Source organism: Hipposideros armiger, unplaced genomic scaffold (genome assembly GCF_001890085.2).
Source record: "Hipposideros armiger isolate ML-2016 unplaced genomic scaffold, ASM189008v1 scaffold_34, whole genome shotgun sequence".
Taxonomy (NCBI): Eukaryota; Metazoa; Chordata; class Mammalia; order Chiroptera; family Hipposideridae; genus Hipposideros; species Hipposideros armiger.
The window spans coordinates 4,146,137-4,173,685 of NW_017731384.1; the positions used below are offsets into that span (position 1 = coordinate 4,146,137).

At 42.7% G+C, this 27,549-nt stretch overlaps 1 protein-coding gene and 1 pseudogene across 2 annotated transcripts in view; one reads left to right on the forward strand and one right to left on the reverse strand.

The window, feature by feature from the left end:
- The window catches only part of PRKCA (protein kinase C alpha), a 375,771-nt gene that overhangs the window by 298,431 nt on the left and 49,791 nt on the right, over positions 1 to 27,549 (reverse strand). The gene's annotated exons all lie outside the window — the stretch shown is intronic.
- LOC109380291 (ubiquitin carboxyl-terminal hydrolase 12-like) lies at positions 2,705 to 3,681 on the forward strand (annotated as a pseudogene).

The following is a 27,549-nucleotide window of genomic DNA, read 5'->3' on the forward strand; positions in this document are numbered from 1 at the left end:
CTCCACATCTGCAGCCTGCTTTCACGGGATCTGGCAGGAATGTGTGCACATGTACATGTGTGTGGATGTGGACATGTGTGGACATGTATGCACGTGTATCTGCAGAGAGAGAGAGAGATGGAGCAGGCACGCCAAGCTGTTAACAGTCAGCTGACCTGGACGAGACGAGTACAGATGCTCACTGCATTGTTACCTCAAGTGTTGTCAGTTTGAAAGTTTTCAAAATTAAAAAAAAAAAGTAAAGTGACACAACACAGGAGCTCCGTCACTGGTTGTCGAATAAAGAACTGTTGCACTTTTTGATGACAAAACGGCTATTTAGTGACTGAGCAAGAAGGGCTATGGGGATTTTTTTATCCAGCAAACAGCAAAGCTCCCTCTACCAGGCACCATGGGAGACACAGGAGACGAAACGATGAACCAGCCTTTGTCCTGGCCCCGGGAACCATCCGTCCACCGAGAGAAGCAATGACCATCAGTAATGCCCAGGCACTCTGATGGAGGCAAGGGGGAGGTGCTGTGTAAGGAGGGAGGAAGGAAATGCCCATCTTCTCTTGGAGCAAAAAGAGGGAGCCGTAGGGCACTCCAAGGAGCACCTCACAACCGAGCAGTTATCTGTGGGACGAGTGAACGAATGACCAAGTACGCGAAAGCTGAACAGCACCTTGGGGCACACAGCGGAGCTTGCCCATGTGTGGGGACAGGCTGAGTGCTCCCGAAAGGGTGAGACATGAGCCAAAACAGAAGGGCTAGTCCATGGCTCTGAAAGCTCCATCTCAGGACCCCACCACTCAGGTGACGGACGCGGAGCCATGAGCAGCCAAGGTTCCTGGCCAACCCGGTGGCAAGTGGAAAATGCCTGCAGGCTCTCCTTAGGACTTTTAATACCCTGCTAAAAGGCTGGCTGAGGAGGAGTCCACTTCATCTGTCAAATGGGAAATTCCTCTTCACTCCAAGCATAGATTCCACCAGAAGTGCTCGGGAGGGTCTGATTTCATCTCCGAAACACTTGGAGGTTGCCGATTTCCCTGTGCCGTGCAGACCTGGTTCCTCAGCTTTGTGTGCTAACAGCCCTGGAAGTTTGCCAGGCTGTTGGATCAATCCTGGGACAGAGGTGAGAACCACCTTCCTTCCCAAAGCTGGGGTGGTGGAGCGCTTGGAGGCTCATGGCCGCCCATCCCCTTAGAGAAGCTCCTGCTGGCTCTGCCAGCTGTGCTTCAAGTTTCAAACAACAGAGAAGCCCAAAGAAACCTCTGTAAAAATCCTTTCGGGGACCCCAACACAGGTGACCTGAACAAAAAGTGGCTAAGGTATGACTTTCACGGGACCAAAGGTGAGATCTGTCACCAGGAGTGATAATTACAGGGCAATTCTAAAAATCAAAGTTCATTGCATTTCCCTCCATCCTCCACCAAATCACTGCAGGCGCTGTTGACAATGCAGGGAGAAGCGAATCTGTGGAAATTTGGCTCTTTTCACCCCAGGATGAAAAGCAGTGTTCCTAAACAAAAAGCTGATTGGGGGTCGACTGCAGTTCTCCCTTTCTCTCCTGTTCGGCGCTTTGTTGGCTCAAGGGTATTGCTTTGGAAAATTATTTCTTATAACCCAATTTCGGCTATGGTAGTAGCCAAAGGAGACTAGGAGTGCACAACTGTTAACATGGGTGTCTATATCACGATCACAAGCATCCCAGAACACAGGATGGATACATGGATACATACATACACACACACACACACACACACACACACACACACATCTTGCAAAAGGGCCCACCCTTCATAATTTTATGTTGTTCCAAGCAATTGCACTTGGTTTATTTACAAATGCATAAACCATTATTTGTGTGCACTTTACATGAGTAAACTCCTTACATCTCTAACTCTCTACAGAAAAACATTAAGACTGCATATAAAAAGGAAACTTTAGGGTCAGCAACCTTCAACCCATGTTAATTAGATCACCACTTTCAAGCCAACCAGCTTGATCACCAAAAGTGATCCTTTGCATCTTGGCAGGATCTACAAAGAAATGATCACATATTTCAAACAGAACCAAAGCATCGCAAAGCACACCAGTTTTGCCAGACCCCTGCACTGTCAACCACCCTGGCTCAGAGCGGTGATGACATCACCAATGACGATGGTAGGTCCTGAATTGGGGAGGAGCCAGGGGCAGGCAACCTCGGCCCTAGGTGGGAGTGCCAGCAGAGCAGGCTCCCCGCGTGGGTCAGCAGAGGCTCTGGGTCTGCAGGCCTGCGCCAGCGGGGGGTGAGGGGTGGGGGAGGGCTCCTTTCCTCTGCCTCTACTACTGTGATTGGGAGGAAGATGGCGCTGGGTGGATAGAATCCTAGTCTCCAATTTGCCTCCATCTATTGTACCATGGGCACCAATTCCTGGCATTAGAGAAAGGGATTGGTCCAGAACAGTTTCCAGTCAATGAGCACTATTTGGGTTTAGTGCTCAATTTTGGGAACACCTAGAACTGCACTTAAGTTCTTAAGGCACTTTATTTTTGTTGTCCATTTCGGGAGCAAGTTCTAGCATACCAGAGTCAACTTAGGAAGAAAGAGAACCTTCTTACGTGCTGTTCCATAGCAGATCTGCTCCATAGCATAGCCACTCAGAAGAAAAAGTGTGGAGTAATACCTCCCAAGAAGTTTGTAACAAGATGACGGAAAGAAAACAAGTTTTTGGACAACTACATGCAGCAAGATGCCCATGAATTCTTAAATTGCCTGTTAAATACAACTGCTTTTTACAAAAAAAGAGAAAGCAGAGAAAACAAAATGGCTGTCCACCTAATGGTAATGTTGACAGTGAAAATAACAACACACCAGACCCACCGTGGGTTCATGAGATTTTTCAGGGAACATTAACTAATGAAACCAGATGTCTTCCTTGTGAAACTATAGCAGCAAAAATGAAAATTTTTTTAGACTTTTCTATTGACTTGAAACAAAACACATCAATTACTCAGTGCTTACGGGGTTTTAGCAACACAGAAACTATACAGTGAATACAAATACTACTGTGAAGAATGTCGCAGCAGACAGGAAGCACACAAACGGAATAAAGTTAAAAAAGCTACCCATGATTCTAGCTCTACACCTGAAGAAATTTAAATATATGGATCAAATTCATTGATACATAGAACTTTCTTACCGGGTAGTTTTTCCTTTAGAACTTTGTCTCTTTAATACTTAAGGCGATGCAACCAAACCTGACAGAATGTATACAGAGGGTGCCAAAAAAATGTATACACATTTTAAGAAAGGAAAACTGTATTAAAATTTTAATACTCAATACACACCAATAACAAAAGATGAACACAAGTCAAATTTGACTTCTGTAGTTACAAGAGGTGCTCAAAGTGGTGACCATCAGCATCCAGACACTTATGATGAACTACTGCTTGAGCAACGTTGACCAAAGTGTCTGTCCACTTGCGTACATTTTTTTGGCACCCCTGGTATATGTTGCCATGTGGATCACTGTGGAAGTTGTTTCAATCAAGGTCATTATACTGCAATAGTTAAGAATCATGATTTTGGGTCATTTGATGACGATATTGTAGAAAAAAATAAGTGCACAAGCTACTGAAGAATTCTACAGGTTGACATCAAATATCTCAAGGAACTCTGAATCTGGCTACATCCTTTTCTATCAGTTTCGGGACTGAGGGGGAATGGCGATGAAGAGCTTTCTACCTCATTTCTTCTCTGGCTCTTTGGAAAAAGATCAAGCACTGATTGTTTTCAAGAGAAATGCAGAAAGCTCAAGAGGCAGTAGCACTCTTTGCACACAATAAAGCAAAGACTATGGATTAACAGCTTTTCCTATCACGGTGGCTGATTTATTTGCTCGAGTATTATGCTGTCTCTGCAGTTCCATACAACAAGGAAGTGAAATCAGGGCTAGCAACTCCTCTTGTAAAACAGCCTTCCAGTAATTGACATGCATTTGCTCTTTATTAATTGCACCAGTGGTTTAAATTCCGTGGGGTGCAGCAGAAAGAGGAGGAGTCTGTGCTAGGTGGTATTGATAACTTAAGGAGATGATATCGAACACACTGCACAAATTTGCCTGGGTGGAACTGTGTATAGAAAGAATGTTTGGTAGTCTTTTTGAGTGTAAACCACAAATATTTTGGGGCTCAACACTTGCATTTGCCTTCCTGATGTAAAATAAAAACCCTAACATACTAGAATCCAGTGTCAGGAAGACAAATGTTTTGCTTCTCTGAAGCAGCTTATAATAATACATAGCATATGGATATGTAGGAAACAATTGGTCAAAAGTGGCTTTTCGTTTCTCCAAGGGGAAAGGCTGGCTTAGTAATTGTAATTTTTTTCCTTATTTTACTTAAAACTGGTAGAGTCTAAGTATTGTATGAAGTGCCCATGATTCTGTCAGTAAATTTGAGCATATATTCACTACTTTTTGTCAGTTTAACTAGTCCTTTTGTTTCTATTTTTAAGGTGGATTTTAAACTCTATTTTAAATCAGTAAGATACCTTAAGAAAAATTGCAATGAGAGGAGGTAAATATTCTTTTTAAGGAACTGATATCTCCAGCTAAATATTTGTCCTGTTGTAATAATTTATAAAGCAGTTACTTCATTCAGCTTTCATTTCAGTAAAATAAGAAACTATAAAAAATTCTCTATAGTTGAAGTGATAAAAGAAATTCTGGTGCAGTGCTGGTATACCAGCCTTTAAAATTCTTCACTATTCTAATGTTTCCAGTTGGGGCCATGTTTGGAAAACTCATGTCACAGCAATTATGTTATTTTCAAGGGTCATTCTTTACCTTAGAAAGAAGTAATCTGTTCATCATAACCCCAGCAGCCTCGGTAGCTTGCTCAAAAACCCTTTCAAGATCAAATTTTAATGACATAGATCAGGAATACACAAAGCAAGTCCTTTTTACCCCCTCCACCTTTACAAATCTCACTGGAAGACAGTTCGGAAATTAAAGTTTGTTGGTCAGGACTCCTGTTGGAAGTTTTAAGAAGTAATATATGTAACATGTATAAATAAATGATCACAGCTGAAACTTTTCTATGCATCAGTAAGTTCTTTGACAGTGGCCAAAAGCCACTTGCAGAAAATAATTGCATATATATTCAAAATAATAGCAATCAGGTCGTGGATGGTTTTTATCAAAGTCTTTTCAGGCAATCTTTGTCTTTTATTAATCGCTACGATTTTCTAAACTTATTTTACTCATACTGTTGACTGAAAAACAAAAAAGAATGTTTGTGCCTGTTATGAATAACATTTATTACTGCATTTTTCAGCTCAGGAAATAACTACCTACTTGTTCTGTGAACTTGTCTTTAACAGGGTATCTTAGCCAGCTGGGCTGTTTAAGGGATGTGCTGGGGGGAAATCATGATGTATTCTGACAAAATGCTTTGTAAGGTCTACTTTCTGAAGCCAGGGTAACCTGGCTGGAGTTGTTCTTTGCACATTACAGAGCCTGCCTGATCTACCAGCACTGCTCAGAGAATCACAACCAAGAATGCAGGAAGTCTCATAGCAGTGGAACTGGGTACATTATTTATTTTGAGAGCTTAAACCCAAGGTCTTGGAATTGGAAGCTGTATTTCTGAATCTTTCAGTAGAGAGAAGGAGAGCAAAGTGAACCTGAGTCAGTTTTAGCAGGAGTCAGGCCACAGCATGTACAAGAAAGACGAGGTCATTTGCATGAAGATGAGGTCACAGCATCAGAATGCTATGTTGTATGTTTTTACCTTGTGCATTTTAGAAGCACAGTAAAAGCCAAGGTTAAATTTCATAATAAAGCAAGTTATGGCGTTTTTATTGCGTTCCATGGTACTCACGCACTGTTCACATCTGTACCGTATTTAATAGTTATGATTTGTTGGGGAGGGACTGTGGAGTGATAATTCTCAATTTACTTTCTACTCTGAGTGCAGCTACATCTAAGTAAAATGTTCGGAAGCTTATCAGAAACTCAATATACTTTAAAAACATATAGGGTTAGGGCTGGGGGAAAGATGCAGATGTAGTAAGAAAAGTGACCCATACGGAAAGCATTGTGATATTGTCTGTTGGTTGAGTATGATTGAAATGAGGGGCGGGTTTAAGCTGTAAATGGTGGCTGGTTGCTATCCACGTACATGTTTGTTGGGATGGCTGTCCTGTATTTTGTGTATTGTAATAAAAATGTCTATAAATTATTGTAACTCAAATATTCCAAATTAAGTCTCACTTCTAAGTCATATGGCTTCTGTCTTGGAAACTTTACCTTTAGAAGCTTACTTAAGACAGGAGCCATGGGACTTCTTCAGGAAAAGGGGCAAAAAGGAAATGTGTAATATATTGAGTCTTTGCCTCAAACCATCAGAAGTATTTTTCTTTCCTTGATGGCAGTAGAAAGACCTCCTTTTCATAATGTACTACTCTTGATACTTTCTTTAGAAATACTTTTCATTAAAGATTCCCTCATGAGGTATTTAACTGGGAGCTGGGAAGCTAAGGTGCTCAGGTCCTGGCTCTCCAGTGAATTTAGCTCTGTGAACTTGGGCATGTCACTTAACTAACCTCTCTGTGCTTCAGTCTCCCTATCTTGTAAACCGGGAGTAATACTTATCTCACAGGGTGTTGTGGGGACTAATTAGATATAATGTCTGTAAAGCATTTAAGGTTCTTGAAGCAAGTGCTATATAAATACAAACTAATATCTGTTAAAGTTGGGTTACTTGTAAAAAAAAAACAACCAAAACCAAAAACAAAAATGAAGATGATAAAAGACAATTATAAAGATGGTGGTGGCCGTCATTTCTGAGCATCTTGTAGGAACCAGATACTACCTTTTTTTTCCCCCCCATATACATTCTCTCCATTCCTTACAGTAACCCTACAGAAGCGCCCTTCTGCAGAGGGCAACACTGAAGCAGAAGCCACACAGGTCACAGGGCTGGAGACCACCCCCAAGAGCCTAACCAAGGTCAGAGATGTCTCTCACAGATGCCATGCCGCAGGAGTGGGTCGCAGAGCCATCTCCAAGGAGACACAGGCCCCACAGTGAGCCATGTGCTTCTCCTCCTTCCCCATCCAGCCAGCCTCTTCATGTTAATATAAGCAAAATCCAAGTCCACAGATATTTACCTAAGCGCCTTCTATGTGTGAGGCCTTCTGATGGATGTCCCAGGGGAGATGTGAGAAAAAGGAAACTGGCATCTATCTCAGGTTAACCGCACAGCTGGAAGCTGAGTGGGAAGATGCCACGTGGGTTGACAGCTGTAATACATGGCGCTGTTTCTTAAATCCTGATGGTTATCATCAATGGCTTAAACGAGGCTTTGACCATGACTGTCCATGAATTCACTACTTCCCACACCCTTTTCTTTTTCCTTCCACAATTATGTGTTTCTTTCCTAGTAATGTCATCCATTTGATATTAAATAAAACATCCTTTGGCTATTAGTCCCAGGTCTTGAAATTAAGCAAAGAATGATGTCACCCTCCCCAGTGAGGCAAATGGCAAAGGAGAAAAGCCAAGACAGGGCTCTGAGGACTGATGTGAGTAGCACATTATCTCTATCTGTGAGACCTGGGCCAGTCACTGATGCTCCCTTGACCTCGGTCCTCTTTGGGGACCATATGGCTGCCCCTGGTATAGGTCTGGACGAACCTTAGGGGCTTGTGAACCCTTTAACTTTCATGCAGTGTGTGTGTGTGTGTGTGTGTGTGTGTATAAATATATTGTGTGTGCATTTCTCTATGGAGAGGGTAACAGTTTTTTCCAAATTCTGCAAGAGAACTGTGACCAATAAGAGGTTACTATCACTGACTAACTCAAATATCTCCAGTTTGTCTCCAACATTCTTCCATTCTACAAAAAAAAGTGAAAGAATGCCTACACTTCCCTGGAAAGCCGAACCTTCACATCTCCCTGCTCCTTTCTCCCCCCTCTCCCCCCACCCACAGCCTCATTAGGGTCATGGCACTGGCTGTCAAGGTCATGGCACTGGCTGCATGTCGAGGAGGCTGCAGTCAAGGGATCCCAGGTTGATTTGCGCCCCATCCCACCCCATGGCCACCTCCTCCTCCTCCAACTCAAACACAGGCTTTCTGCTCCTGAGATTCCTATTTCAAAAGGAGATGATGGTTCCACACCAAGAAAGGCAACAGCCAACGAGGGAATGGAGGTCTATACACCTTTAAGTAGGGACAGCTGGGACTAGGAGCCAGGGGCAACACAAAGTTGAGCCTTGTAGGGGGAAATGTTCCTATGCTAGGTGAAGGGGGTAGCAATCTGGTAAACCTAACGGATAGAGGTTGGCTGTGCTCTGATGGCCGTGTCACAGCTTTCTCTAACTTCCTGTCCACCTCCACCCTGATCCCGGGGCTCCTTCTCAACAAGCTGCCCCACAATAGGGTTGTGGGGCTCCCATGGAGTGAGCAGGCAGGAATTTAGCTGGGAGCCCCACAGCTTAGGGGAAACCAAGGGATTTGGGGGGGATACAGAGGATCATTACAAAATAAGCAGCTGCAAAGCCAGTGCGTGAGAGTCCAGCCTACAGCCTCCACTGTCCTCTGCTAGAAGCCACTCCCCCAACGACCCTTGTCTCTTAGCTCCGCAGGAAAGTCAAAATGAAAAGCCCCTTTGACTGGACTGTCAAGTCTCTACAAAAAGGAGAGGGGTGTCACCAACTCCAGGAGACAGGAGCTCTCCCAGGATACCGGGGTCTCCCCCCGGCTTTGCTAAGAGTCCCTCAGCTGCCTCTCATTTAGTCCTCTCTCCCTTTTCTAGGTTTCCCTCACCATGGGGACAGCCAGCTATTAGACATGATCTGACCCTGTGACAGGTAACAAGGCTTGCCTCACCAGGTATCGCATGCAGAAAGCTCAATTTTTCTGCCCACCTGGCTGCAGAGCTGTATTATCCATCCGCAGAGACAGCGCATCTCCCTGCCGCCTAGCATGTCACTTGCATCTGCTCTCGAGCCCTACCCACTGAAAAGAAAAATGAGTCCAAGAATGTTTTCCTGTTTTACCACGAGTTGATATCAATCATCCCAATGGGTCTCAGCCCCGCTCATCAGGCAGGATGTACCTGAGCATATGCAAATATAAGGTAACTAAACACGCAGGAAGTAACCTTTACAATCTTAGTCAAGCACACTGTACTGAAACAATGAGGGAGATCATTTCTACCAGGGGTCCAAGGACCATTGATTTTCGTCACATTTTCATTAGTTCTTCCACAGGAGAGGCATACAATGCAGGGATTATCACACCAGCCTTTCATAAGACGTGTCATTATGTGCTCAAAACTGGAGATAAGTAAAAGGAAGTCATAAAGGAACCTGCCTGCTTCCAAGCCTTCTGTTTAAAAAGGAAACTGTGCTTTTTAAACATCAGAAGTTTAATTACTAGTGCAAGAGTAACTTGTTGCAACATCTGTGTAGGACAACCAGGAATACACATCACAATTTGATGTGTATTCAAAATGGGCACATTTTTTTAACCAGCAATCCAGCAAGTCTGCTGTTAAAAGTTGATTCCATGGACACACTCTCAGCGTGCACAGACGTATGCAGTCGGAGCTGGAGCTAATGGTCAGCGAGCACTCCCCAGGTCCGAGGCACTGTTCTAAATGCATCCTATACATTAGCTATTTTATTCCTCATAACCATGGTAGGTATTACTACCACTCCCATTTTACAGAGGGGAAACCCAAGGTCAAAGTCAAAGAGCTAGCAACCAAGAGAGTCAAAATTCCAACCCAGGCACCCTTAGGATGTGACTGCAGCTTTGTTTAAAAAGGCAAAACACACCATATAACTTAAATGGTCATCAGAAGGAAGCTGCTAAATAAATTATGGCGCATCCACACAATGGAACATTACAGAACTGTTGCAAAAATAAGTTGTGTCTCTATATGCTGATGTGAAAGGGTGCCCAGAATCTATAGTTAATGAAAAAAACGAAGTTGCAGAACTGTAAGATAGGCAGATACCATGTGGCTTAAGAACAAAAGGGAGAATTAGAGAAATGTCAAAAGCAACGGTCTGAAAAAACAACACGCGAACACAACGATGGTTACGTATGTGAAACGGGCCTGTGACATGGGAAAGGGAACTTAACATTTTGTGCACCTCCAATCTATTTATTTTTTTTAATCATGAGTATGAATGCATTTTTAATGTTTAAAAGTGTTTTTACAAAGAAAAGATTAGAAACGTATTCATGATACCAGAGAGGGAGAAATAGAACTTTGGGCTTCATGTTACAAATATGTTGAGTGGAGGAAAAGGGCAAAGCCCCATAAAATAACACGACCCAAATCCCACATGCCTGGGGTGTCTGACTCTGAACTGGCTAATCCCAGGTTAAACAATAAGTTTTGTACCAGTTCCCTCCAAAACAACAAAGATATTGTCTTCAGATATCTTCTACCGCAAGTATAAAATTAACCCGAGCAATTTAAATACTCGCTTCAATGTTCTTTCCCATTTTAAACTCCAGGCTGATGGGCTAAGGACAGAAAGCAGTAAAAGGTTCAGTGAGCATCATCAAACAAGGAAGGGAAAGGGGTGACCCCCACACAGTGCTTGTCCGGGACAGTCCTGGTTCCCGCCTACTCTCCCAGATGGGCAGTATGTTCCAAGGCCATCCGTCCGCGGAGAACCCACATAACCCCAAGTAAACAAAACTGCTACAGAATTCAGAAAGACACTGTACAAGAAATACGTTGTGAAAGTCAAAGAGGAGAAAGGCCCTTCTCCAAATCCCAGTTCAGGCATTAGTTTATACACACGAGCATGAAGATGAAGTCATTCAAGATGTTGGATGAGCTGAAGAAGAGAAAACATCACTTACAAGCACAAATCTTCAGACAAGTTTTTGTAAAACTCGGAATGGTTTCCCTGAGGAAGAGCCAAACCTTAGGAAACATTGTATGAAAGTATGTTAGATGGTTTTCTCCTGAAAAGGATCAAATCTCCAGAAACCAGACTTTTTATTGCTACCCTCTCCTGGTTGGAACTCTATTAGAAAACCTATGAGAAAAGCCCTGGGTTGGACAATGAGTTTCCGAAGCCCTGTCCTAAGACCACTCTTCTATGAAACAGGTTTACCACAGGAAAAGCGATACAATTGGGGATTTTCTTCCTAATCAACACTTCAACATCAAGTATATCAGAGCCAAGACCAGCAGTCCATCAAAAGGCAACAATCAGCTATAACACTCTGTAATCATTAAAGTAGGAAATTATACTCTAAAGCTCCGTGCTGTGGGCATAAATTTATTCAGTCATGTTTAATACATATTTACGGACCATTCTGTAGGCCAAGCAAATATACTACTCTGCATATGAGATGCTAAGGGTGCTAAGTGCCCATCAAAATGCGTAACTAATCAAAACTAGGAAAGTGTGGCAGAACCCTAACTTACGCCTAAATATATTTTAACTATTGTATAACCAGTAATTTCACCAACACCAATTTCACTTTCTTAGAATTTGACTGAATTTTCCCTGATGCTTTCAATGATTCTGGTTCTTTTTAAAGTCTTCCAAGAAAGCTGAAACTATTGCAATGTATTTTGTTAATAAATTTCACTGCAGTTATCACAGGCATCATTGTACTGACCCTGTAGGGTAGACAGATGGTTGTAGAATGACTTCTGACGTTAGTGATGACGATCATAAGGAAAAGCACACTGTAGAGGACTGACTAATCAAAGAAACACCACTTTTGCCTATTAAATTAACAAAAAAATAAAGGTTTTTTTTCTCATAAAATTGATACTTTATGCAGGCAAATAAGAAATCCATTCATTGCTGATGACACTCTGAAATTAGTACTACGCCTTTGGGAAGCAGTTTGGAAAGATTTGCCAAGAATAATTTTAAAAATCCACCCCTTAGAAAAATATGAACACTTGGTAAATCCTATTCTTAGAAAATAATTGGAGATTCAGAAAAGGCCAAATGCACAAAGTTGTTCATTATAGGTCATGCACAGGAGCAGTGATTTAGAATATTCACAGTCAAGAAACAGGGATGCAAAGCCTGGAAGACTATACAGTAACCCTTTAAACTAGGATATAATGCTTAATGAAAAGGTCTAGATACAAGAAACTATGTACACAATTACATGTGTCTGCATATAAAATAATGAAAAGAAACATACCATCATGATAACCCAATCAGGGTGGGGTTACTGCATGTGGCCAAAGGACTACTGCAGGATTTTTTAACCTCAGCATCACTGGCATTTGGGGGCTGGGTCATTCTTCTTTGTTGTGGGGTCTGTCCCGGGCATGTCAGATGTCTGGCAGCACCCCTGCCCTCTACCCACTAGATGCCAGTAGCACCTCCACTACCAGTTGTGACAACCAAAACTATCCCCCGACATTGCCAAATGTTCCCCAGGGGGTCAGAATTATCCAATTGAGAACAACCATTTTCTTTCTTTTTCCATTTATTATATACATTAAAATAATTGATTTTTAAGAATAAAAAATGTAGAAGCCAACATTTAATGACTTAACTCTTTAGTCAAAGCTGAAAGCCTTTAGTGCACTGCCTCCAGTCACACACACAATTGGTGCATCTCTCTTGTCTCAACCTTCAGCCTATGGCCTTCTCCGCAACTGTGACCCACCCCTGTGCCACTCTGAGGGCCAAGGCTAGAGCAGACACTAGGTTTTTCTCCACCAAAGAAGCTCCCCCTGCACAGCTGTTCCTTGCTTTGTGTGCTCTCCTCCTACAAAATTAATCCACACCTAAAACTTTTTCATAGTAGAGATTAACAGGAAGATACAAAATGTCACCCTCTCCTCCATAACATTTGGTATTTTGCTGCCATGCTCTCTGGAGAACCTTACTCTCTACTGAGAAACCATGAAATGCATAATGATGTCACCAGCATGCATTTCAAAAGAAGTTTCCAAAATCCTTTCCTAATTACTACAGAGCTCTACAAACAAGAAGGAAATAGTATTTTGGCCACATGCTGTTACTTTTCAATCAACAAGTCAGAAAGAAATCACAGAATTCCTTAAAACTTATGGCAAGACAAGTTCAACTATTTCTCAGAATCCAGCGAGGGGAGCAGTAAAATTTATAAACTGTAAGAGAATGGGGACAATCTATAATTTTATTTTAACTTTATGTATTAGTAAATCCACATCTCGTTTGTTGCTCCATGCTAATTATATCTAATGGTAAATCCATTTGATGGCTTGTACGACAAAGTTCAAACTGGTCTCAAATTATTTTTGCAACCCTAATGCCCAATCTTTCCCCTTCCCTCAAATTTAAACTTCTTGGCACTCTTTCTCATGCTGCTTCCCAGTGGTCAGCTGGACCTGGCTGGCAGATGCCTATGGACTCGAACCTACAAGCTTCCACCAGCTGAATTCTTTACCTCCACAGGTCACTCACCCAAACACACCCTTCCTGTGCCCCTAAACTGGGAGCTCCTTGAGGACAGAGATGGAATGCCAAGCTACAAATGCTGACTTATAATTGGCCTAAAGCCATCTCCAGAAAAATCCCTATGAGCTCCTCTCCCAAATTCACGATTTTTCTCATGTTTGGTCAGGGAGAGAAAGAACATGTTGGTAGAGAATTCTTTCCTAAAGATTCTCTGTAAGGTACAAACAACAATTCCGCACCAGGTAGCATTTTTGCCTATTTGGTTTTGCTTCTAATCATCATCAGCGCCCTTCCTGATATCCCCAGCGGCATTGCACCCGATAAGCTGCTGTGAACAAGAACAAGTAACCTGACACATTAATCAGGTCTCCCCTCTGGCTCTACAATTGCCCTCCTCAACCTAGGTTAATATAATTAAGTGAAAAGTGTTATAATTGATAAGAATGTTATTAGACTATCTGTTATTAGACGATCTCTTTCAGTCATTCATAAAACGGTTTATTATTCCTTTACTGTGGGCAAAATTAATAATTAACATAGCTACATAATAATTCAAAAACATCATAGTAGTATTTGACATTCAAGTTAGAAGTACAAATTATGTTGGTGGCTTAACTATATACTAGAAACACTTCTTAAATAAATGATATATTTAATAAGCACACACATTTACAAGCATCAGACTCTCTTCTGAGCCTTTTAATGTCCTCTAATATAGTCCTCACAAACCATAAAGTATGTACTATTAATTTCATCATTTTAAAAAAAGTGATTATGAGGAACCTGAGTAGATGGATCTACTATTTCCCTGATTAAAACTATATCATCTATTTACATATCTCAAGACTGTATGTATGGGCAGACATCCCAGTCATATACTCTCAAGTTCTTCCCATAAAGTCAAATACAATGCTTAAAAAAAATTCCCTAAGAAGCAACCCACATAATTGTTTACATTATTTTTGTAATATGTATTTCTTGAAATCCTCATGGGGGTACTGTCAAAACACTTCCTAAATTGGATCTTGTCTTAGAAGTCAGCTCAATTTTAGAATAAAATTAATTTGAGACTGGGTTATTTATTCATTCAAAAAACTAAACCAACAATTTTGGGATCCTGTGACTAGTAATTTCAACAACAGGACAGAGCTGAGCATCATAATCCTTTTTAGAAAAATCAAAGTACTTTTGTTATTATATAGTTCAATAACCCTAACCAAAGATTTTTTGTTGTTGTTGTTAAAAGTAAAGATAAAGAAAAAGAAAAGCCTCAAAATTTAACTCAGGAGGGAACAAAAGAACTGAGTATAATAGCTAATACTATAAAATTCTTAGAACAAAGGAACAAATCTTCCTGGCCTTACACTTGGCAATCGTTGCTTAGATATGACACAGAAAGCATAACCAAGGAAAGGAAAACAATGCATAAATTAGGCTGCATCAAAATTAAAAATGTTTGTGCTTCAAAGGACACTATTAAGAAAGTGAAGAGACAACCCATAGAATAGGAAAAAATATTTGTAAATCATGTATTTGATAAGGGGCTTACATCTAAAATATGTGAAGAACGCATACAACTCAATAATAAAAAAGACAATTAACCCAAGAACTTGAAGAGACATTTCTCCAAAGAAGATGTGGCCAATAAGCACATGAAAAGATGCTCAACAACATTAGTCACTAGGAAAATGAAAACCAAAGCCATGAGACATCACTTCACACCTACCAGGATGACTAAATAAAAAAAGACAAGCAATAACAAGTGTTGGCCAGGATGTGGAGAAATTGGAACCCTTCACTGCTGGTAGGACTGCAAAGTGGAGCAGCATCTTTGGAAAATAGTTTGGCAGATCCCTGAAATGTCAAACATAGAATTAATATGATCCAGCAATTCAGTCTTAGGCATATACCTAGGAGAAATGAAAAACACAGCCACACAAAACCTTGTACAAGATCATAGCAGTATTATTCATAATAGTCAAAAAGTGGAAACAACCCAAATGTCCACCAACCGATAAACAAAATGTGGTCAACACATGCAATAGACTATTATTCAGCCATAAAAACAGAATGAAGTACTGACACATGCTCCAACATGGATGAACCTTGAGAACATTATGCTGAGGGAAAGAGGCCAGACACCAAAAGCCACATAGTATATAATTCCATTTAAATGAAATGTCCAGAACAGGCAGACCCGAAGAGTCAGAAAGTAGATTCATGGTTACCAGGGAATGGGAAGGGATTGCTAATGGGTGTGGGGTTTCTTTCTGGAGTGATGACAATTTCTAAAATTAGGTGGTGTCTATAGTTCGTAGTTCTGTGAATGTACTAAAAACCACTGAATTGTACACTTCAAAAGGGTGAATTTTATGGCATGTGAATTATACCTCAGTAAATCTTGTTATTTAAAATTGGCATATGTGGTAGAGAAAAAAAAATTAGAAGAACCTTTCCATTAAAATATGTTGGGTACAATTGCATGTCCATCAATGACTCTTAACTTTCCCTTTTATCCATTCTTTTTTTTTTTTTTTTTTTTAGCTGAGCCATCCTGCTACCTGTTGGCAGCTTAGTGGCTGCTCAGCTCAGGCTGGACTCGAACTGCTGTTGCTCAGAGCTCACACTCTTGAGCGAGCTCTTAACCAACTGAGCCACTCGGCCGGCCCTCCTTTTATCCATTCATATCGTGACATCAGTAATAACAAAAATAAGCAGCTGTGTGCCTGGTTCTGCATCAGCTCAGTCACTGGTAGGCCTGGGACACAGTAGTCTAAGTGGCTAAGAGGGTAAGAGGACTGACAATACTCTACCATCTGAGGCTTTGAGGCTGGAGCAGTCAAGGCCCCTTACAGAATTCATAACTGCTCAACCTTGGAAGCAACCAAGTTGCCCCTCAGTGGGTGAATGGATAAACAAGCTATGGTCCATCCAGACAGGGGAACATTATTCAGCACCAAAAAGAAATGAGCTATCAAGCCATGAAAAGGCATAGAGGAGCCTTACCACGTTACTAAGTAAAAGAAGCCAATCTGAAAAAGCTACCTGTGAGTCCAACCATATGACATTCTGGAAAAGGCAAAACTAGGGACACAGAAAGATCAGTGGTTTCCAGGGGCTGGAGGGGGCGAGATGAACAGGTGAAACACAGAGGATTTTTAGGACAGTGAAAATGCTCTCTACATTGCAATGATGAATCGATGTCATTAGGCATTTGTTCAAACCCACAAAACGTACACCACCAACAGTGACCCTAACGTAAACTACAGACTTTGGGCAATTGTGTGTCAATGAAGGTTCAGTTGTAACAAATGTACCACTCTGGTGGGGGGATGCTCATAGTGGGGGAGGCTAGTGTGTGTGGGGAGGTAGGAGGTATTTGAGAAATCTCTACTTTCCTCTCCATTTTTCTGTGAGCCTAAAATTGTTCTTAAAAAACAAAAAACAAAAAAACAAAGTCTTTAGTGGAGGAAGTGGGGGAGAGAGGCAACCCTTGGTTGTGCTCCATCTGTCACGGAGGCTTTCTTTGCATCCCTGTGCCGCCCAAAACCATCAGCGAGGTGAGCCTCAGTTTACCGCTGCAGTGTGTACTCGCAGCTCCAGCCTGCCCTCTCCACACACGAAGGCGCTACGTGGGTGCCGCAACCCAGAGTGAGGATTTACCACCCCTATGCACCCTGCCCCTCTCCCAGATGTCCAGGGCAGTTCACCAGGCCTGTGTACCTTCCACAGGTGCAGGAAACCCAGAATGCCTCACCCTGCAGACACACCTGTTCACTCTGCACCACGTAAGCCAGCCTCACCCCCGATGTTTCATTTCTTATCTGTCTGTGCCCAGGCTTCAGGTGAAACTTAAGTGTGTGTTTAATGTCACCTGGGAGGGCTCGCTAAAACAGTTTCCTGGGTCCCAGGTCTGGAGATCCTGATTCAGCCAGTTCCGGGGGTGTGGAGGGGGGGAGTCCTGAACTGGCCTTCCCATCTCAGGAGGCTGCTTTCCTGGGACTGCACTGAGGGGAGCTGGTACACAGCACGCGCACAGCACGCGCACAGCACGCAGAAGGAAGTTGATCAGTACGTTTTGAGTAAATAATAGAATCTGCCTAGATAATATGTTTCACGAGTGCCCAGCACTGCATTGTCCATGACCTCTACTGATCTTCACAACTCAACTTATTAGCAAGACAGGTACCAGCATCCCCCTTTACAGCTGTCTGAGGGGCCCAGGCTTAGAGAATTAGCAACGTGCCAACTCCATATGGTTCCGACCAGCAGGACCAGCCTGAGAAGCCAGGAACTGTGCGGTTCCCACTAGAGCTTCCTCCATATCTTTACATATTTTTCTCCGTTGTATCTATTTTCCCCCAATTTAGCATTTCCCTGGTAGATGACCTGAAGGGTAAAACAAGTCCAGAGGAGATGAAACTATTTTTAAAATGGTATAAAAGACAGATACACATACACACACATACACACACACACACACACAAAAGCTTTAACAACAGGAGCTGTTAAAGGAATGTGTGACTCAGAACATGTGGAACACAGTATAAGCGGCATGCCTTTCCCAGAGACTTAAACTGGCTTTGCCAAGGAGTCCCCAGCTGACAGGGCAAAATGAAGACAGGTGAGAGAGGACTGGCTGGAAGCGTCATGGGCTCCATTTCTGAGACAGCAGACCACGGAACTCCAACCATCCATCACTGTGCGGCCCCCATCTTCCGCGAGCCAGCCAAATGGAAAAGCTGCTGGTGTAGAAAGCCAGTGCCCTTCCTGTCTCCAGACCTGGTGTTTCCAGGCGACAGGTAATAAATACTCATTAACCAGGCTTAGGAACTTCCTTTTCCTCAAACGCTCATTACCTACAACTGGAGCGATTTCTAATTCAACTCTGCTCAAAACCACTCTTTTCCTCCATACCTAGAAATCCTCTGCAGAGTTCACAAGTAAGATGAATTCCTCCACTCAATGGTAAAGGCCTCCAAGAAACTATGACCCGCCTTAAGGCCACATGCCACACAGAGGGGTGAAGACTCAACAGGGAAAGAATGCAGCTCACAGGTGCGGGGCACTTGGCAGACATGCAGGAAAAGGGCAGGTGTGCTGACATCATTACTTTCCTTCCCTGAAGACCAGCACTGCAGACCCTGGAATCCAGCTCCATGTTTACAATGCCAGCCGAAACTTGTTTGCTTAACTCATTCAGGGGCTGAGGTACAGAGGGGACCAGAGAATGAGGGAGGAAATTAGTGGAGGCTCCTCTAGGCTGGGCTGGTGCCATGGTAACGAACATGCAAGAGGTCATGTGAACAGAAGAGACGAAGGCCAGCGACATCCACGTGACCTTGACAGCAGCCAACCCGGGAGAGGAGAAGCAGGCCTTCAGCAGTCTCTTATGAAAACACCTCAGCACTCCTCCAAAAAGGACGCTACAGCCACACATGCACTCTGCCCCACAGCAGGTGACAAGGTGGACCTGCGGGCTGAGGGAGGTGGACCAAGTGAGGAGAGCTGCAGGGGCTGCCCCAGGTGGTGGTGAGAAGCCTCAGGAGGAAGCAAAGCTGGGGCGCGGGCCCCACCCAGGTAGCACAGAAGGGCCAAGTCCTCCCCTGACCTTGCACCAGCTAGGGGAGCACTGTCCCCATGAGGATGGCGGACATGCATCCAATGGAGGAGCAGGGGGGCCAGGAGAAGGGCTGGCCTCCCCGCTGCTGCAGCAGCCCCACCCCACCTATGGAGACAAGGCAGACCATCAGTGACACACTGGTCCCCTTATTAACTCTAAGGGCTGTTAAGGTCTGGGGTTAACTGATTAGATGCTAAAAACCTGAGGACCATTTAATCTGGCTCCTCACCAACATCCAAGCCTTGAGTAGTTGATATGTTACAATGTTACAAGCCAAGAGATAATCTATCCCATCATAGGATGGGACGTGATAATGAAGCAGGCAGAGGGGTTTCAGTGGCACCTGGCCTCCCGCGGTTGGTTTCGCTGCTCTGTGATGGGCTCCCTGAATATAAATCCCTGATGGCAAGAGGAATACCAATAACGGACTTTTAAACTTCAGAAAGCCACTAGGATTATCTGTTGGTTTATTTAAGTAATAGCTGGGGTTGGGGGGGTGGGGTGGAGCAGACAAGAGAATTCAGAGAAGCAGAAAAGATCAAATGAAATCACCATACTCATACCACTCAAATATTGTGGACATTTTGGTGTATATCCTCACAGGCCTTTAAAAACAGAAAACATGTACCTATAGATGTAGAAGCAGTATCACATGGCAGTTACAGCACAGGGTTTTGGTGGCCACTTACAGGCTGTGTGACCTTGGTCAAGTCACTTTCCTTCTCTGGGCCATCTGCCCATCACAAAATAGGGATAACACTTCATACTCATAGGTTTACTGTACAGATTAAAGGAGATAATACATTTCAAGTGTCTGCCACACAGTAAGTACTCTCAATATTAGCTCTATTATTACGTATTTACAATAATGTTCTTTAAACTGCTTTTCCATTTACCCATATATCAAACACCTTTCCATGACAGCAAGTCGAGTTCTACATTTTCACAGTTAGTTGCTACATGTATCTACTGTATGTGGGGGCCATAAATTAACCTATTTCCCTCTGCTGCCCTTTTACTTTGTGGGTCGTTTTTCCCTGTGAGAGATGACACAGGACTGAGCGTCCTGAGCCATCCGTCTCGGCTCATCCATCCTGCTCATTTCTTAGGGAAAGTTGCCAGAGAAAATTGCTGAGAAAAACAAAACAAAACATACATACTTATATGGCCTTTGGCTTTTTTCCCAAAAAAAAAGCAAAATTTAAGGATTTCAAGATGTGTTAATAAATACATCTAACAGGAAATAATACAAAGTCACAAAGATACAGCCAAGAGTAGAAGTGACTTAAATTTTGCATAACCAAGATTGTCACCTCTCGGGAAAGTGTCTGTAAATGTATCAGTGCTCACATGTTAAAGAGCTAGTGATTCGCCAGTGCCACCCAAGCATGTATGCGCTTGGCTCTGAAATGTTCTCTCACTAAGCAGACTCAGAGCAGGCCTCTCCGTCTGTATAGGCGATACATGCACCTACAGGTGGCTTCACGCCAATTTCTGATTTTGCAATTGCCAAGGACCACACACAACTAGATGCTGGACTTAAAACATCCAGGTTTTCTCCACATCCATTTTCTCCATGACCACCTGCATCAAGGCAGATTCCTGGGTCCTACACCCAGACATCCTGAGTCAGAATCTCAGATGCTGGGGATACATTTATTTGTAAATGAGGCCCCCAGGGGCTTCTTCAACACAGCAAAACACAGCAGGTGCTAGCATCACATGATACATAAATAATTACTGATCTTCTCCCCTCCATCAGCCTCGATTTGCAGATTCGCATTTTAAATCCTTTCAACTTCGGGGCCTCTGGATGAAGCTTCTTACTCCCCCCACATTTGTTTAAATAGTAAGTACTTTAGAATTCTAAATTGAATTTAACAGTATTAGATGCCAAGTATATGCCAGGCCTATGAGTAGGGACTTTCAAGCAACTGCCTCATGCCCAAAGCAACAGGTTTAAGGAGAAAATCCACCATCTGGTGTTTGGACAATATTTCCAGATGTCGCAAAGATTTGAGCCATTAAATGGTACCTTTCTTGTTCTATCACCTAGTCCTTTAAAAGGGGGCATGTAAATTAGATAATAACGATTATAGCATTGCTCTATGCCAGGCCCTATTATTCTAAGAACTTCACATATATTGAGTTCCTATGACAACCCCAAAACTAGTGGTATTATCCATGACTTACAGATGAATCAACCGAGAGGAGGAGGGAGGTGCAGGACCTGCCTGAAACCACAAAGTCCGAAATGGAAGAGCTGGGACTTGAACCTGGGCAGTCTGGGTCCGGGGCTGTGCTCTTACCACCAGCCTAGGCTGTCTCTCTAAGGTTCAAAACTGACCCCTGGTTTCCACTGAGGAAGATCATGTTCACAATGGTCTTATGTGAATCAGGCGAGTCAGACAATCCCTTCTTCATTTGGAATTAGGAGATGAGAATTCTGGCTTCACTGATGATGCCAAGAGATCAACTCTAGATTCAATTCTCTGTGGGTTTAAGATGGGATATTGTAACCAAAGATCGGGGGACTTGGAGAGAAGAACTAAAAAATAAATGCATAGTCATATCTTTTATTTGCTACTTGTGTTCTGTAATGACATATAATCAGAAATTTGTACTCTTTTGTAGGAGATAAACAGGAAATGATTAATTTCTTTCTGAGACTTGCTAAGGAGAAATACTGAAGATGACACACAGTTTGCACTCTCTCACATACTCTTATTTTCCCCCACATCTGTATTAACTGTATAATACAGTGGCTATGAGTTTAAACTCTGGGTTTGAACCCCAGCTCAGCAGCTGACTACTCGCTTTCAGGCAAATACTGAATTTCTCTATGCATCAATAGCCTCCTCCACAAAATAGAGAAAATAAAAGTCCCTCACCTACAGTGATTGTGAGGAATAAATTAATCTATAGGAAGTGCCGCCCTCACAGCTTGTACCTGGTAAGTGCTCAGTAACTGTTAACCACCCTGGTTATTTACCATCCCTGCCCCTAAAATTTATCAAATTGCTTTATTCACTGTTTCACTCAATAAACTAATTACACCTACGCCACTGTGGAGGCTGAGGAGATATACAAGGAGTGTCCTTCCCATTAAGAAGGCTTCGATCAAGTACAACTGACAAGCAGGGTGACCATATGTCCAGGTTTCCCTGGACAGTCCCGGCTAACGCCTGTTGTCCCAGCTTAATAATTAATGGCGCTCCCCCCTTCACTGTCGAAGTGTCCTGGTTTGGATGATAAATTATATGCTCACCCTAGTGATAAGACACCTGAGCAGAAAAACTATTAGCTGGCAGCATTTCATAGGTCCCACAGCAGTGATGTCAACGGGCTGCTCAGATCCTTGGGTGGATGGACAGCAGGAATGACATGGTGGCTCGGCCAGGCCTCGAAGGTGACATGGGGGATGCCCAGGAGTGGGACACGGCCAACTACAGGGGAGGATGAAGATGACTGACACTCACTGAGCTGTCTGTCACCCCACTCCCTACCTGTTTTCCCAGAACAGACTGGACTGACTACGCCACATTCAAAGGTGAAAAAATGCAGGTGGATTGTTTATGGCTAAATGGCTCCACAAAGTTTACTGGACTATTTGGGGTAGAGATGGGAAATACTGGGGGATCAAATGAGTACCTCAAGGCCCCCAAGTTAAAAATTTCCAAGTTAGGCCGGCCGAGTGGCTCAGTTGGTTAAGAGCTCGCTCAAGAGTTTGAGCTCTGAGCAACAGCGGTTCGAGTCCAGCCCGAGCTGAGCAGCCGCTGAGCTGCCAACAGGTAGCAGGATGGCTCAGCTAAAAAAAAAAATAAATAAAAAATTTCCAAGTTAATTAATCATTCATCTCAGCATCAATTGCTTTAATTTGCATCGAGCTGAAGTCAGCTTCAGGGAATTAATTTAATAACAGAATGGGAAGAGAGGAAATCACCTGCTTAAGTTTCAATTCTACTCTTACGGGCTCCCCCCTCCTCACAAACACATCTCTGGCTGTTTTGGGGACCTTAGAACAATCCCCACAGAACCCCCCCCCTCCCCACATATAAGCAGAAAAACATTGCGGAGCTCATCAGATGGGTATAGTCACTGAAGTTCATGAAGAAGAGACAAAACCTTAGAGGCTCTGCATTAACATGATTCTGGAATGAAAGCCCGGCACCTAACATGTATAACTTGGCCTTCCCTTGGGCAAGTTTCTGATGAATCAACAGAAGCTGAATTATAAACCATCTTGTCTGAGTTACAGGTAATTCACAGTGGGGACCTAATGCCCGTCAGTCACCCTTCACAGACTCCTAGGAAAAAGCTACCGGTCAAGGATCAGTGGGATTGACTAGAATGAAGTGTTTCAGAAGGAAGGGCTCAGGGAGTCAGCTAGCCAAACTCCCTTCATTTACAGGTTAGGAAATGAAAGCACAGAGTTGTTGAGCCTTTCCCTGGGCCAGAAGGCAAGAGTCAGATCTCTGGCCTCCCCCTTTACTCTAAAGGCCACCAAGCCAACCAGGAGATACAATGTGAATCACAGGATTTTGTGTTTGTTTGGAACTTAAAGTTCTATTGGGTTGACGGAAAAGTCATGACGTATTTTTTTCTATTTTTCATTGCAAAAATGTGTCATAACTTTTCCGACCACCCAATAAAACGATGTGCTCGCATGCATCTCCCCCTATATAAAGAAGCCCCTTTCCCCTAAATAAAGAAGCTATCCTCACATTATGAATGAGAAATATGAAATAAATACACCAAGAGATTTGCTATAGGCCAAGAGTCACTGGAGTAGTCAACGGCTGAGCCTTGAGTTTCAAAATGCCCAGTCACTTACAGTAATTTAAATCAAATGCAGACTTCGGTACAAGAAACACCAGAATTACGTCATTATCTTAAACCTGTTCTGATGGAAAAGCCACTGAACGGACAGTAGGGATGCTGAGTTCACGACACTAACCAGTCTGGACAACGTGCCAGATATCTCAGTCCAGGATCGAAATGTCATTCCTCATCCCTGTCACTCCCGATGGAGAACTGTGTCTGCAGGGTGTTTTATTAACACAGCGGATTCACTGCGAATGATCTTCTTCAGTGCATACTCAGGGCCAGCATGCAGTCAAGTGTATCAAGCACCCATTCTTGTTTTTTTTAAAGCGGGCGCAGCTCACAGTGGCCCATATGGAGATTGAATTGGCAGCCTTGGCGTTATTAGCACCATGCCCTAACCAACTTAGCTAACCGGCCACCGCAAGCACCCATTCTTCAGGAGGACCTGTCACATGTATCATTTCAATGGATCACCACAAATATGACACATCAGTGTTGTTCCCATTTAGTAAGCGAGGCGACATGACAAAGCTGAGCACTGAACTCCGGCCCAGTCCCCTAAGGCCAGCAGGGATATAGCTCCGATTCAAACCCAGTCTTATGAGACCAAGAACTAGTTGTTTTGAATATAGCAGGGCTGCTTTTATTTACCTCGATTAGTCTTTTAACCAGGAGAGAGAGCAACAGACAGACCTTCGGAGACCATGTTACCCCATTTACCATCAAGACTGTCTCACAGTGACAACAGCTTAACAGATTCTGAGGGGCCGAATCAAGAGCTCAAAATGGGACAGAAACAGCAAAGCCCCAAATTTCTAAAACGCTGAATTTTAAATTCATTTTTAACTATTGTTTTAGGGATGGCTGTGGCTTTTCACAGATACCTTCATCACCTCTGTACCTCTGTTTAACAGCCACTGGCTTGCAGATTGTCCTTTTTCACCTGTCCTCCCAGCTTTCATTAAGTCCTTTATCCACCAGTGGGACCAAGAGCTTTTTCTTAGCTCAGGTTCCAACCCGAGGAATTCCTGGCCACTGGCCCAGGTACTCCTGCAAAGGACTGAACAGCGGGTTGCTTTCTACCTTCCTCACATCAACCTCCACAAAGAACACTCGGACCTTTTCTGTTTCCTTTAGTGACATCAGATTTTTATAACTCAGTGTGGTCCTGTTAAAAAGTTAAAACTCCCAATTGTTTGCAAATTGAGGCCACTTACACACGCTTTACTTCTGGCACCATGAAAGCAATGTTTTCCCAAGATTTGGGTTGCCCTGACAAAATAACTTGTCTGAAAACAGGGAGGGGTAGGGCAGAAGGCAACCTGAAAAGATCACTGTGTGGTGACATTACCGTTCTATAAAGGCTAAGACGGAACAAAAGTCCTAAATGTGCTTCTCAAGTCACTTGATAATTTAGATAGTGATTTAATTAAAATTTTTGCTCACTCTGAAGTACTTTTTGAAGACTGACTTTTGGGTCATGCATACTTTTGATCGTCAAGCATCCTGAGTCAATGGTAATTTCTTCAATGAGAAATACGTAAGATTTACTGGGGTGAGAGTATCCCCATCCTCTCCTTTTGAGGAAATGGGCCCAAGTGGGCCAGCTACCTACAGGTCGTTTTTCTCCCCATGCAGCTTGCCTAGGAGGCATTTATCATTCTTCCCTTTCTCTTCTAGTCCTACTATTTCACCCCATTCAAATTCATGGCTATTATTTAACTCTGACAAACTCCCTACAGCTAGTTCACATGCTCAATTCAGTTAAAGGGTCAATTAATGTCTCTTCTGGATTCGCCCTTTGCGTTTTCATTATTCCTGTAGAAAAGAAAAAAAAATCCCCAATCAGCTTCTAACCTTAGTACCAGGCCCTGAAAATGAGAACACAAAGACAATTTATTTTTAATAAGCTAGTCAGGTGTATATCACTACGAAAAGCCTAGCTGGGAAAGTTACTCAGAAAACAGAGTAAGTTTTGCTTTAAGGTCTATTTTCCACCAATAGTAATCTATGTTTTATTTATTAAAGACCTTATAAAACTTTTGGCTTCAGAGGGGTTATTTTTACTTAAAGTACTACGGTTGTATAATGACTAAAATATATAAAAAGGTAATCTGTGTTGACATCTAAAAGGTCATCTATGCGATAGTTACCTTTAATGCTATCAAAGAAAAAATGAAGAAATAGAGCTTTTTTATAACTGGGAAGATAATGACAATCTGTGGGAATGGTTTCAGTGGCAGATTTATAGCTACCACCATCTTAATTATAAAGTACACTTTAAAAGTACAAAAGTATCAGAGTCATGATATAGGACACATAATAGCATAAATGTCTCTATTCACACTTCTGACTACTCAGGAAAGGTAACAGTTACCTATTTCAAATGCTTTCTGTATATAAACAAAACACATAAATGCTGCATTTCCCTCATCACTCAATTTATAACAATGAAAAACTATGGCTCGGGTAACATTAAATGGTGCATAATAAATCATTTATGTGAGGTTTTGACATGGGTTCTATTCTGCTTAAATAAGTCTATGATAATAGGGGAGTATTAAATATTCATAAGTATGTTTTCTCAGTGGCTATACATTGAATAAAATCAGTTTTCCATCAGAGTCGCCTTCATTTTAAGAAATATTTCTTGAGCATTTCGGATTATATGAGACTTATTCTAGGTACACAATTCAAGGTATACAAAGTTAATCTATTGGGGAAAGTAAATGTAACAGTAACTAAGATAAGGGTGGAGTACAATCATCAGTAAAGAGAAGAGTTCAGTGGTTAAGAGCATAAATTCTTGGGTCAAACATATCTAAGATATGTAACTTCCTCTGGTGAAATGGATTTAATGAGATCATGCATGTAAAGCTTAGTCTTGGGCTGGGTCATATACTCATACCCTCTGCTTTTTCTCCTTCTCCTGAATGAGGCTTTAAGTAGCCTTTAAGATGGAAAATTTCTCTCCCCTTCCTTCTCTCCTTTCATGCAGGATGTATTTAGTGCCAAGACTTATTAGCTCACTGTCTTTCTCAATACACACGACAAATCCTACAGAACGCTGCATTTGGGGACTTTCCACAAAGTCTGTCCTCCTAATTCCAGCTGATTCTACCCCTAAATGCCTCAAAGAAAACTGCCCTATAAAGGCAAAAATCTATTCTAGGAATATCAAGATGTGAAGATAAACCCTGCTTTTAAAATACTGAGTCCCCGTATCTTTTCTCCTATTGTTTGTACAGTACTTGCTTCTTATAAAAATCTTACAGACATGGGCCGGCCGAGTGGCACGTTGGTTAAGAGCTGGTTTGGGATGCCAGAGGGCCCCGGTTCGGATCCCACATATGAAGGCCAGTGACACTGCCCTCTACAGCTAAGATGCTGAACAACAACTCAACCTGCAGTTTCCAGCAACGGCGTAGGCTGCAGCCCCTGCTGCAGTGGGTTGCCATGGGCTCCCGTATGTAGCCAGCAGCCAGCGTAAGTGGCCATCCAGAAACTGGCAACCGATCTGCCTCGCCCAGGAAGAGCGCAATGATGGTGCCAACTTGGGCCAGTGAAGCAGCGTCCTCCACAACTAGACTGAAGAACAAAATGACAGAAACTTGTCTGTTCCCCTTCCCCCAATTCCCCAGCACTGTTCCCATCCCCCAATTCCCCAATAAAAATCT